The following is a 12334-nucleotide window of genomic DNA, read 5'->3' on the forward strand; positions in this document are numbered from 1 at the left end:
TTTTGTGCCCAAGTATTTATTTGATTTAATACTCTCTGGAGTTTTGCAGCAGCTTCGACGGGATTTTTGTGTACTGCTAGGATTGCAGTATCGTCTGCAAAGGTGATGGTCGTTGTATCACGATTTGTGGGTAAATCGGCTGTGTAAATCAGATACAGTTGTGGTCCCAGAACGCTTCCTTGCGGTACCCCTGATCTGATGGGATATAGTTTTGTATAGGCTGACTCAAACTTCACTCGAAAGTATCTTTCTGATAAATACGACTTAAGGAGTGTATATAGTTCCTCTGGTAAGTTCTTTTTCAGTTTATACAACAGTCCTTAATGCCAAACTTTATCAAAAGCCTGGCTAACATCGAGGAATGCTGCTGAACAGCAACTTTTTTCTTCCAAGGTTTTATTTATAACGTTGACCACTCTGTGAACTTGTTCGACGGTGCCATGCTCTTTCCTAAAGCCAAATTGGTGGTCGGGTATCATATTTCTGTCTGTTAGTATTTGTAGAAGTCTTTTTTCTATTATTTTTTCCATGATCTTAGACATTACTGTCATTAAACTAATTGGTCGATATGAAGTGGGCTCATTTGGAGGTTTTCCTGATTTTTGTATAAGGATAATTTCCGCAATTTTCCATTGGATTGGGAAGTCTTTTAGACTTAGTACCGCATTACACAATTGAGTTAGCATTTTAATTGCTTTGGTAGGTAGATTTTTAATTACCTCACCTGTGATTAAGTCATAGCCAGGTGCTTTCTTTTTTATTAGATTATTGTTGATTATGTTTTGAACTTATTTGGGTGAAGCGTGTAGTGTGTTTTCTCCTGTCGGGGTTTGGTTCTGTAGGAAATTGTAGATTTCTTGATCGTTATTTGTTGCAGCAGCTGGTATAAGTTTGAAAACTTCTTCTAGGTATTCGCCGAAAGTTTCTGCCTTTTCATTGTTTGTTCTGGCCCATGTTCCGTTGGATTTTCTAATTGGTGGGATATGACGATGTTGCTGTTTTAATTTTTTTGTAGCCTTCCATAGTGCATAATCGCTGGCATCTGACGGCGTTCAATTTTCTAGGTATTCTTGAACGCTGTTATTTTTTAGTTGTTTTAGTAGTTCCTTCAATTGTCATGCTGCTCTATTGAGCCTTAACTTGTCATCTGGATGTCTAGTTTGCTTCCAAGTTCTACTCAGATACCTTTTTTCAATTATTTTTTCTCTGACATTTATTGGACAATTAATTTTTTGTTTTGCTTTTGTTGGTGGAGGTGTTGATTTCCATGCAGCTTCCTGAATCGTTGTTGTGTAATTTTGGATTTCTTTTTCTAGTTCTTCTGGTGACTTTAGTGATACGTTTAGTTTAATATTTGCTTTAACCCTTTCTCTGAAAGCTTGCCAGTTGGTTTTGTAATTGTGCAACTTGGGCAGAGGCTCTTTTTTTTTTAATTCCTGAATGTACAGTTGCTACTACAGGAGTATGATCAGACTCTATATCGAAATTTGATTCGATACTTAGATATCCCCTTGAGAACTCTTTTGTAACAAAGAAATCTAAACAGTCGGGAACTTTCTGCGGGTCGGATGGCCAGTATGTAGGCTGATACGTAGACAAATGGTCCAAGTGTTGTTCTGATATGATTTGATGTAGTACCCTGCCTCTTCCAGGAGCGCACAGTCTTGAACCCCAACTAGTATGTTTGGCGTTATAGTCTCCACCTGCCAGGAAACGGTTACCAAGTTGGTTAAAGAGATTACTTAAAGAATTTTTGTTTGCTCTATAATTTGTTGGGTAGTATACAGCAGCTATCGAGATTGGTCCGATCCAATCTTCTATTTCAATGGAGACTGCTTGTAGATCTGGTTGTTCAATCTTTTGTAAAATATGGTGTTTTATACCCTTTCTAATGATTATAGCTGCTCCAGCACTGTCTCTTCTTGCTGCGTCTGGATGGGCAGCATTGTATATTAAATAGTTGGATATTCTAAAACTATTTTCTGATGTTAAGTGAGATTCAGATATTAGAATTATATCTAAGTTGTGAAATTTTAAAAATGCCTCAATTTCATTCTTCAGATTTATGACCCCATTGGCGTTCCATAAAGCTATTTTAAATATTTGAGCCATTAATTATTGGATTGAGTGTTTTGCTGTACTAGATCTCTCAAATGTCTTATTTCCTTGGTTAGTTCAAGGATTGCTTGCTGTTGCTTTTCTATTTGTTGTTGAAGTTGAACGTTTTGTTGCAGGAGATAATTATTTTGCTGTTGAAGGAACGTGGTGAATTGATTATTTGTTGACTGCGGTAATAACTCTACCCTGTTTATATTTTGAACTTGATTTTGATTTGAAGCTGCTTTTGCATATGTTTTCACCTCTGCTGGAGCGTGTGAGCTGCTTATAGTGTTTTGTGATTCTTTTTCTGGTACTTTTGGTCTTGTCACTTGATTTTGTACAGCCACGTCATTACTGGAGGGATATTTAAAATTTCAAGGTATACCTGACAACCTTTATAATTTGCAGGATGTGCTCCTCCACATAATGCACATTTTTCTGGATTGCCATCCTCTTTTTTCTTTTTGCAGGTACGGTAGTCGTGATACTCAGCACATTTCACGCAGCGAAATTGTTGAGTGCATTGGTTTCTTGTGTGTCCATAACTTTGGCATCGTTTACATTGCACTATAGTTTGCTTTTTGTGGGGTGTTTCGAATCTAACAACTGCATTTAACAGTTTTGAGGTTTTAAAGATATCACCGTTATTTCGATTTCTCTCAATGTCAATAAAGAACAAGTTTTTGGGCGATTTTGTTTGTTTGTCATGGACATTCATTATTTGTTTTACCTTATGACCTTCTTCTGCTAATGCTGCTGTTATGTCTTTTGTGTCTGTGCTGTGGTGTATGTTTCGTAAAACTACTCTGTACGATTTTTCTTCTGGTAGTTTATAGGTATGCACATTCATTATTTGTTTTACCTTATGACCTTCTTCTGCTAATGCTGCTGTTATGTCTTTTGTGTCTGTGCTGTGGTGTATGTTTCGTAAAACTACTCTGTACGATTTTTCTTCTGGTAGTTTATAGGTATGCTGTAACAACTAGCTGATGATTTTCTGTTGGAGTGAATGAAAAGGGAGTGGTAAACTCCAACAGAAGTAGTAAAAAGAAGAAGATCTACTTAATGTAGCCAAAGGACAAAAATGTGTGGCTTCTCCGTTGAAGAAGCTGGAGTAACTAAAATACAACTTTGTAGTAGTATTTGTATGGAAGGATGCCAAGACAAAGAATATCGAATTGATACAGGACTAGAGATGAGAAATCATTAATAGATAGATATAACTTGAATGGCTAGCTAAATATGTATGAGAAGGGCCACTTGACACTCAAGGAAGGATTCGGCCAATTTGCACGGCTATTTTTGGCCAGACAATAGATTAAAGGAAGTGACAATGATGGCTCGAAAAGAAGATATGAAGATAATGTTCAGAAAATAGATAGAGTAAATATAATAATATACTGAAAATAGAATGAATTTTTGGGCGCCAGAAGAAGGATAACTAGGTTAACGCTCTTCCAGGTATTCTACGCTGCTATAGAGTATGTTAAATTTGTAGTACAAGTATGTGAAAAGTTATTAAAGATTATTAAATTATAAAATATACTACTAAAAATAAAGGAGTAATAAGAAAAAAAAAATCACAATAAATGTATATTTATTGAATGTAACTACTAGATCTTTTTAACAATCTCTGAGTTAGGACAAGTAACTAGTGTGTAACTCTAACATGACAGGAAAAAGTGATACTAGTGAAAGTCAATTACAAAATCATCATACAACTATGATCTAAGAATACTCTTTATAAGGTTAGAAAAACTGACTACGGGTACCTCTAATACAGGAAGTACAACTTACAACTAGGTTAGTAGAACCCTCACCAAATAATAATTGTACGTTTATAATACGTACACCTTAATTAAATACTACCTGATACTATATATAACATATAAATACCTCACTGTGAGTGGGACAGGCACAAGCCTTATTGAATAAATAAACCTACGAGTGGATACACAGATCCTTTTCCTAACTCGTGGTTTATAATAGTAATAATAACAAGTGAAACCAAAAACTAATCTGAGGGATTAGAATCCAGAAGTTCATATGAATTTAATAAATTAAAGTTAAAGTTAAATAAAGTTAATAAGTTAAAGTTAAGTAAAGTTAATAAGTTCAAGTTAAATAAAGTTAATAATTACAATTTTGACTAATATGTGAAGTTAATTTTTAAAAATTTAATTAAACATATACTAAAATAATGGAATGAGTTTAAATAATTATACAAAAGTGGAACACAGCCTAAAAATAAACAAGATAAGAGTACCGACTACTATTATCAGGGAAAATATCTGAGCTCAGAAATTTATACCTTTATAGATTGCAGAGTGTTGGGGAACGCTATCAATTAAATATTATGTTGTAAAGAAAAAAAAACCTATAAAAAATATAAAGCAGGAAAAATGTGTGTGCAATTGAACTATAAAAAAAAATGTACTAAATATCACAAAACCAGTCTGTCTTTAATAAGAGCACAGTAAATGTTCCCAAACAAACCACTCTTTCCTAATCTTGAAGTTGATGTAATGAGCACCCAAGGGTGCTAACTCTCGCTAGCAGCTGTCCTGCTGGAGGTACAGGAGAGGAAGACTGGTAGAAAGCAGCTGAAGGTACTCAAAACTGTTGGAAAGCAGCTGGAGGTACTCAAAAAAAGAAAATGTGGAAATAATCCAGGCTGGTCGCCTATTGATTGTTTCTCTCTGTGTGGTCTGGCCTTGGTGTTGTTGTAGGGTGGCTTTAAGATTTCATGGTAGGTGCTAAAAAAAACACAGTGTGGTGTTACTACCAATCTACCAATGTCAAAAAAAAGAAGCAAGAGATACGAGGAGGTGTTTTTATTCCTATGGGAATAAGAAGAAATAGGTCATTAAGTCCAAAAACTTGAATGACTAGACAGCTTGACCTTTTATCAGGTTGCTATCAGATGACCTTGGTCAAATAACACAAGTAATTTCCAATTGAAATACAAAATATAATTACTGTGAAAGAATATTTTATTATAATATATACACCGGTATATAGATATATTATACAAGGATGAAATATAGTAAGACTAAGCGATGGATACTTATTTGATCATCGTTCAAAAGATAGGAGTTCTGTAGACTTGAAAGGAATATAAAAAATGGAGTTTAAATTAGCTCTATTTTCCAACTGGAAGCACAAATTAACAACGAATATTGAATTATCTCTAGATGAGTTTGATCCATGAAAATAAAACATAAAAACCATGAAAATAGACTATGTGAAACTTAGTTAGCAAATGTCAAGGACTTCCAAAATGGCTGAATAAAATACTTAATAAAATGTGTATTTACCGGGGTAGAACTCATTGGATATAGTATGCTCTAAAATTCTTCAAATCCACTGCTGCTGGATAACTTCACTATACTTTTATTGTAATATTTAATCAATTTGGAACTGAGAATTAGAGGTGAATAATTGAGTCTAATGACCCCGCACACTACGATTCAGACCGAACACTCGAGAAACAATGGCAATCCAAGGCTCACGTTCACAGCTGAATCCTTCGTACCCCTCTACTAAGCATTGGCTGTCAAAGTGGGGAAACCAATGTTGCCACGTTTTAAATGTGACGTCATCAAGCATTTAAAAATTCTGAGATGGGTTTAAGTTCTATTTGAATAAACATTGAAAGAAAATAATTCTGAAAATAATTAAATAATATTTTGGATAGTTAAATAATATCTTCCCATCAATAATCGATTCTATAAGGGGCGGAACGTCACATTCCCTTTCAACCACCAGAAAAAAAATTTTATTTAAAAAAAATTTTTTTTTTTTTTTTTTTTTCAAAATATTAAACTAGAGTAGTAGTGCTTAGTGTATCATTCCCCGTTGATTCGCAAGATTACAAATAATCACCACTAATAATCAAGGGAAAGTAGGATGGTCACTGCAGCAAATAACGGAAATTGCAAAATATGACCCGAAGTCCTAGTAAAAGTGCTAAAGATGAGACATAATTTATAATGACAAATAAGTGTCGAATTGGCAGTAAATCCAAAGTTGAACTATCCATGGACATCAGATTTATAAGGAGTATATCCAAGGACGAACAACCAGGCAAAGGTGAGAGCCAATTCATACCATAACGCAAGTACATATACTAAAGTCACCAATGAAATCAATAACTATAATAAGTGAAGAATCAAACACTCAATCCTAAATTGGACTAGCAATGGACACCAGATTCGTAATAGCATATCCAGAGAAGAACAACTAGGAATATTTATAGAATAATTTTCACCAATACCAACTAATATAAATAGTGAACATACCAAAGGAATGCAAACACATTAACCAAAATAAATGTGGAATCAGACACTCAATCCAAAGTCAGACTATCAATGGACAACAGATTCACAAAAGCATATCCAATGAAGAACGACCAGGAAGATTTATGGACCAATTCACATCCATACTAAATCATATAAATAAATTAGGTCTACGTACACCCACATCCGGTAATACGAACCTATACAACCAAATAAACAAAATAAGTGAAGAATCGGACACTTAATCCAAAATCGGACTAGCAATGGACACCAGATTTATAGGAGCATATCCAAAGAAGAACGATCAGGAAGATTTATGGACCAATTCTCACTAATACTAAATAACTAACTAAATTAGCTCTAGATCTACCCTCATCCGGTAATATGAGCCTATCGAAACTAAATAGTAAAAATAAAGGATGAACTTATAAGTTCTATGACTCCATGGTAAATACAAAATATGACGGGAACGAGCTCCCAATCTTTCATAAGACTGTATATTCATGTGAACATACATAGGATTATCCAGGAGATATTCCTGAATCTAAGCAACAATTAATGCCTAAGGAAAGAAGAGGGAATCTACTAAAAAGAAAATCAATAATTTGTCCCAGTGGGTTAATCACTAACATTACGACTCTACGTCTATGGAAAGTCAAGCATCAATATACTATGAACTAAGAGACATAAAATAAGCAAACTAGACTTCCCTATTATCGTGTGAAAATGTGCCTGGAATATTTGGAACAATTGCACAAGAATGGTTAGGAAGTGTTGTACACCATTTCCCAACCAGAAATATTATCATGGATAAACATCTGCCTACTCTGACAAGAAAGACATGGATTACGAAATCGGATAGCAGTGATCAGTTGCTGAACTTCGAACCCACGTATTCACCAACTTTGAGCATTAACAGACTAGTTCATAAGAAGAAATATGAAGGACTCAAGAATTCATTTATAAATCAAAATTCCAAATTCATTCCAGAATCATCCTGTGGAGGAAGTAAGAATCCGAATTAATATAAAGTATTTAAGGTACCTGTGACAAATATCAATAAAGTAACCCAATAACAAATTAACAACCACAACTTCTTTCCAATATGGCAAATCCAATGACATGATATAAAAACAATAAAAAAAAATAATAGGTATGTAATCAAATATCCAAGATATAACACATAATCTAAGATATGGTAGTGTAACATAGCTCCATCTATATTAAGCAAGAATACTTGTATGAGCCCACACATCCAAATATCTTAATATATAATAATCAACAGCCCTTTTATTCTGAGAGGTTGAGTACAAAACTAAGAGTACAAGTGGAGGTTATTAACTTGGTAATACTACTGGCTGGATTAGTATTTGAGAATATTTGTCGATAATGACTCAAATGCAATCTATAATACAAAAAAAATAATAATAAACTCATACAAGCGGTATTACACAAGAATTCGGTACCTAATAACTAATACGTGAGAAATCATCAAGCCATGCCGAAGGATAAAAATTGCTATGGTCAGGCATTATCTGGTGATTAACAATTTAAACTAAAATACTATACCATAATAAAACTAATTAAAGGCAAACACAGGAAGATATTAGCTTAAACAACCCTGTTAAGCTAATCTTCTTCCGATGAAGTTGAAGAATCCACATCGTCCATGGTGTTGTCAGGCAGTAAATCCTTTACATGAAATTGACCAATTCGCTTATTAGTCGAATTGTCCTTTAATTCATAAATCAAAGGAGATATTACCCTTGAGACAGTACATGGGACATATTTCTGGCAAAACTTTGCAGAAATGGCATCACCCTTATTGGATTTGACAAAATTGCGCTTTAAGACTCGATCACCAACAAAGAATCGCAGATCTCGTTTCCTCAAATTATAGTGCTGCTGGTTCCTTAGGTAAGAAGTTTTTAACTTCTTCCTAATGTCTGCGAAAATATGAGGTAACGTCTGGAGATCATCTAAGCGATGAAGTTTCTCAGATATTTGAGGAAGATTTTCGGAATTGTCTGAAATTACACCAAAATAATCACCTGATAAAGCCACATTCCTACCAAAATTCAAATATGCTGGAGAGCACTGGGTAACTTCATGGACAGAAGTCCTTATGGCTTGAGCTATGGAATGAATATATTGATCCCAAGCTCTGTGATCAGGGTAAGTATAGGACCTTAGAGCTGTGACAATACTGCGATTTACTCTCTCAGTATGATTTGCTTGTGGATGGTAGGCAGCATTATAAAAGGTCTTTTGAACCTTATATTTAGCTAGAAGATCTTTAAAGGCCTTCGATACAAACTGAGGACCGTTGTCACATGACACAATTTGAGGAACACCATACACCAAAAAGACTTGTTCCTCCAAATATTTTAAAATTGCTGGAGTTGTGGCCTGGCGAAGGGGACAAACTAAAGGAAATTTAGTGAAATAATCCACAACTACCAGGCAATAGGTATTACCCTTGTAACTCCGAGGATAAGGTCCAATGAGATCCATTGAGATCATCTGCCAAGGAAAATTTATGTTCCTGAAGGAACCCATAAGTCCAGCCTGTGGTAGGTTACTTGGTTTACAAGTAGCACAAACCATGCATTTAGAAATGTACCTTTTTATAGACTTCCGCATACCAGGCCAATAATATAATTCGGCAATACGGTGATAAGTCTTATAAAAACCAAAATGACCCGCCGTAACTTCATCATGAAACATATGCAGAATATTTTCCCTATTTGGCGTAGGTACAACTATTTTCCACTCCGACATATTGGATAAGGACTCTATCGGACTTAAGATGTGTTTGTACAGAATATTATTCTCTACCTTAAAATCAGGATATTTTTGTGGGTCTTGAGTGACCCTATCAATCATATTCTGATACCACATATCAGGACTTAAAGAGGACAGATCTAGGACATTAATATCATGGACACGTGAAAGAGCATCTGCGACCACTACCCCGTTTGCCTTTCTATGGACAATCTTATATGAATAGGCAGCCAGTTTGCATATCCATCGAGAAAGCCTCTGTGAAGGGTTTTTCATACTATGAAGCCATACTAAGGAACTATGATCAGTAATTATAGTGAAATTACGACCTTCCAGATAATAACGAAAAGCTTCTAACCCATGGATGATAGCTAAGAGTTCTTTCTCCGTAGTTGAATAGTTTTTCTGGGCCTTGTTCAACTTCTTACTAGTGTACGCTATGGGGTGTTCGGAGCCATCTTTCAACTGAAATAATACGCCTCCAGAAGCTGTATTAGAGCAATCTGTCATTAGATAAAAATGCTCATCAAAATTAGGTGACATCATAACCGGAGCGCTCGTTAAAGCATCTTTAACGCGCCTAAAAGCTTCGTCAGCCTCAGGAGTCCAAGTAATGGTCTGTCCCTTTTTCCTGTTCTTCAAAAGATCAGTAAGAGGTGACAACAAAGTGGAGTAGGACGGTACAAATCGCCGATAATAGCCACACATTCCCAATATCCTACGGACTTGGGTGGTGGTCTTTGGTATAGGAAAATTTTTGATAGCAACTATTTTCTCAGGATCAGTCCTCAGCCCCTGGTTATCCACAACATAACCCAAGAACTTAAGACTAGGGCGACAAAACTGACATTTATCCAGATTGACCGTTAGATTAGCTTCCTTAAGACGTAAAAATAACTTATCTAAAATTTCCATATGAAGGGAAAAATCAGGAGTGACAACCAAAATATCGTCTAAATAATAGAAAACATAGGGCTCTAACGGTGGACCAATGACTAAATCCATCAGACGACACATTGTCTGAGGAGCAGAAACAAGACCGAAAGGCATGGTGACAAACTGGAATAATCCTTTACCACTGACAGCAAAAGCAGTATACTTCTTGCTCTCTTCACTCAGTGGGATCTGTAGGAAGGCCTTAGACAAATCAATAGAAGAGATGTATTTGGCATTCTGAAGTTTGCTCAAAATCACATCTATTCTGGGGATAGGATAAGCATCCCTGTTAGTTGTGATACTGTTTAGTTTTCGACCGTCAAAGCAGATCCTGAAGGATCCATCCTTCTTCTTCGTTAACCAGAGCGGAGAACAGTAGGACGATGTTGAAGGTTCTATGATATTTAAAGCAAGCATCGAATCTACTTCCTTTTCTAAATCTGCCTGCCAGGCTTGAGGTATGGGGTACTGATATAATCTGAAAGGAGTGGGATTTCCCACTTCGATAGTGTGAGAGATTAACGACGTACGACCTAGTTTGTCTTTTGAAGAAAGAGTAGTAAATTTAGAGATCATACTCTCTAATTGCCTTTGTTCAGAGCTTGATAAACTAGCAAAATCGTGAATAGCACTAAGGGTAGATAAATTAAATTCAGATATGGAAAAAGAAAAATCAGAACAACTTAAGGTACTATTGAAAGCATTGAAAAAGTCCATACCTAAAATTATAGAATTCTGCACGGAAGGAATAACATAAAATGTAATTTCCCTACATAAATCTGCCACTGTGATTTTAATTTGGAGTTTGCCCGTAATGGACTGAACTGTACCATCTGCAGTAGATACTTGCAAAGATGAAATGGGCATAATGGGAATACTAGAATTTTTCAATAAATTTAACGAATGTGCCCCTATCAATGAAATATTAGAGCCACTATCTAACAAAGCTAAACACGATTGTCCTAAAATTTGAATAGGAAGATATGGCCTATTATCATTTTGTTTCCTAACTAATAACGAATTAATATCTAGATCTAAAGTATTTGGTTGTCTACAACCGTTATATGGAACTAACCCAGACGTATCATCATCATTAACAAAACTAGAATCTAATATAGATAATGGAACCACATTACTATCACAATTATTATTGTTACGTTGAACACTACCAATCAAAGAAGCGTTTGTAAATGACCATCTGTGATCATTTGAATCAAGCGAATCTAACGTATTATCTATAGAAATAAATTTCTGGTTTAATTTTGTTTTGTGGTGTGTGCTGCTTTCTTGAACGACACCCCTTTCCCTTTTCGTGAAGATGGGTTTGGGTTGCTGGATGTGCTTGGTCCAGCAGTTTCGTTTGACGATGGGGTTTGATTCCCTGATTGGATGTTGGACGGAGAAACGTTCAGGGGACGGACCTCCGACGTGTCGTTTCCCGAACACTTAGAACAGTTTCTTTTAAGGGTGTTCTCTCGGCCACAACCATGGCAGAAAATACGATTTTGAGGAATCCCACAATTGTAAAATGGGTGACCAGGCTGATCACAATTCCAGCAGACAAGAGAACTAACAACCGAAACATTATGTTCATGACCCTTATTTAGCCAAGAACGTTGCCTAAAGGAAGTTGGCTGAGAAGAAGAGTTAGAAGAGGATCGAGATGTGGATGGAGGTTGAGAAGACCAGGATAACGTTTCCTCCAAACGTTTGCATTTTATAGTAAGGTCATCAATGTTCTGAATGTCCATAAGAGCTAATTGTTGATGATAAAAGGGCAATAGACATTTAAGGATGATTTTAATTTTAGCTAAATCTGACAAAGGAGTGTCTAAACGACTACACATACCTAATATAGTATTAATAAACATAGTAACAGATTCCCCAGGTTTCTGCTTATGATTCTTAATTTGATCTAATAAATCATCCTGGAATGAATACGGAAGAAAATCCGACTTCAACTTTTTAATCAGATCAGACCAACAAGAAAAATTACCCCTGTTATTCATAAACCATGTAAAAGCGGTCCCGGTGAACAACTCAGCAGAAGCAGCAAACAAATCCTCTTCAGAAACACCTCTAGATATTCGAAGACATTCAACCCTTTCTAAAAATGACATCACATCAGTGTGCTGTTTTTCACCTGAAAATGAAATACCCCATTTGTGTACTTGAACAGGTTTGGAGTACGTAAAGCTAGGTACATTGACTGAAGC

The sequence above is a fragment of the Diabrotica virgifera genome, chromosome 6 (assembly GCF_917563875.1).
Source record: "Diabrotica virgifera virgifera chromosome 6, PGI_DIABVI_V3a".
Lineage (NCBI taxonomy): Eukaryota > Metazoa > Arthropoda > Insecta > Coleoptera > Chrysomelidae > Diabrotica > Diabrotica virgifera.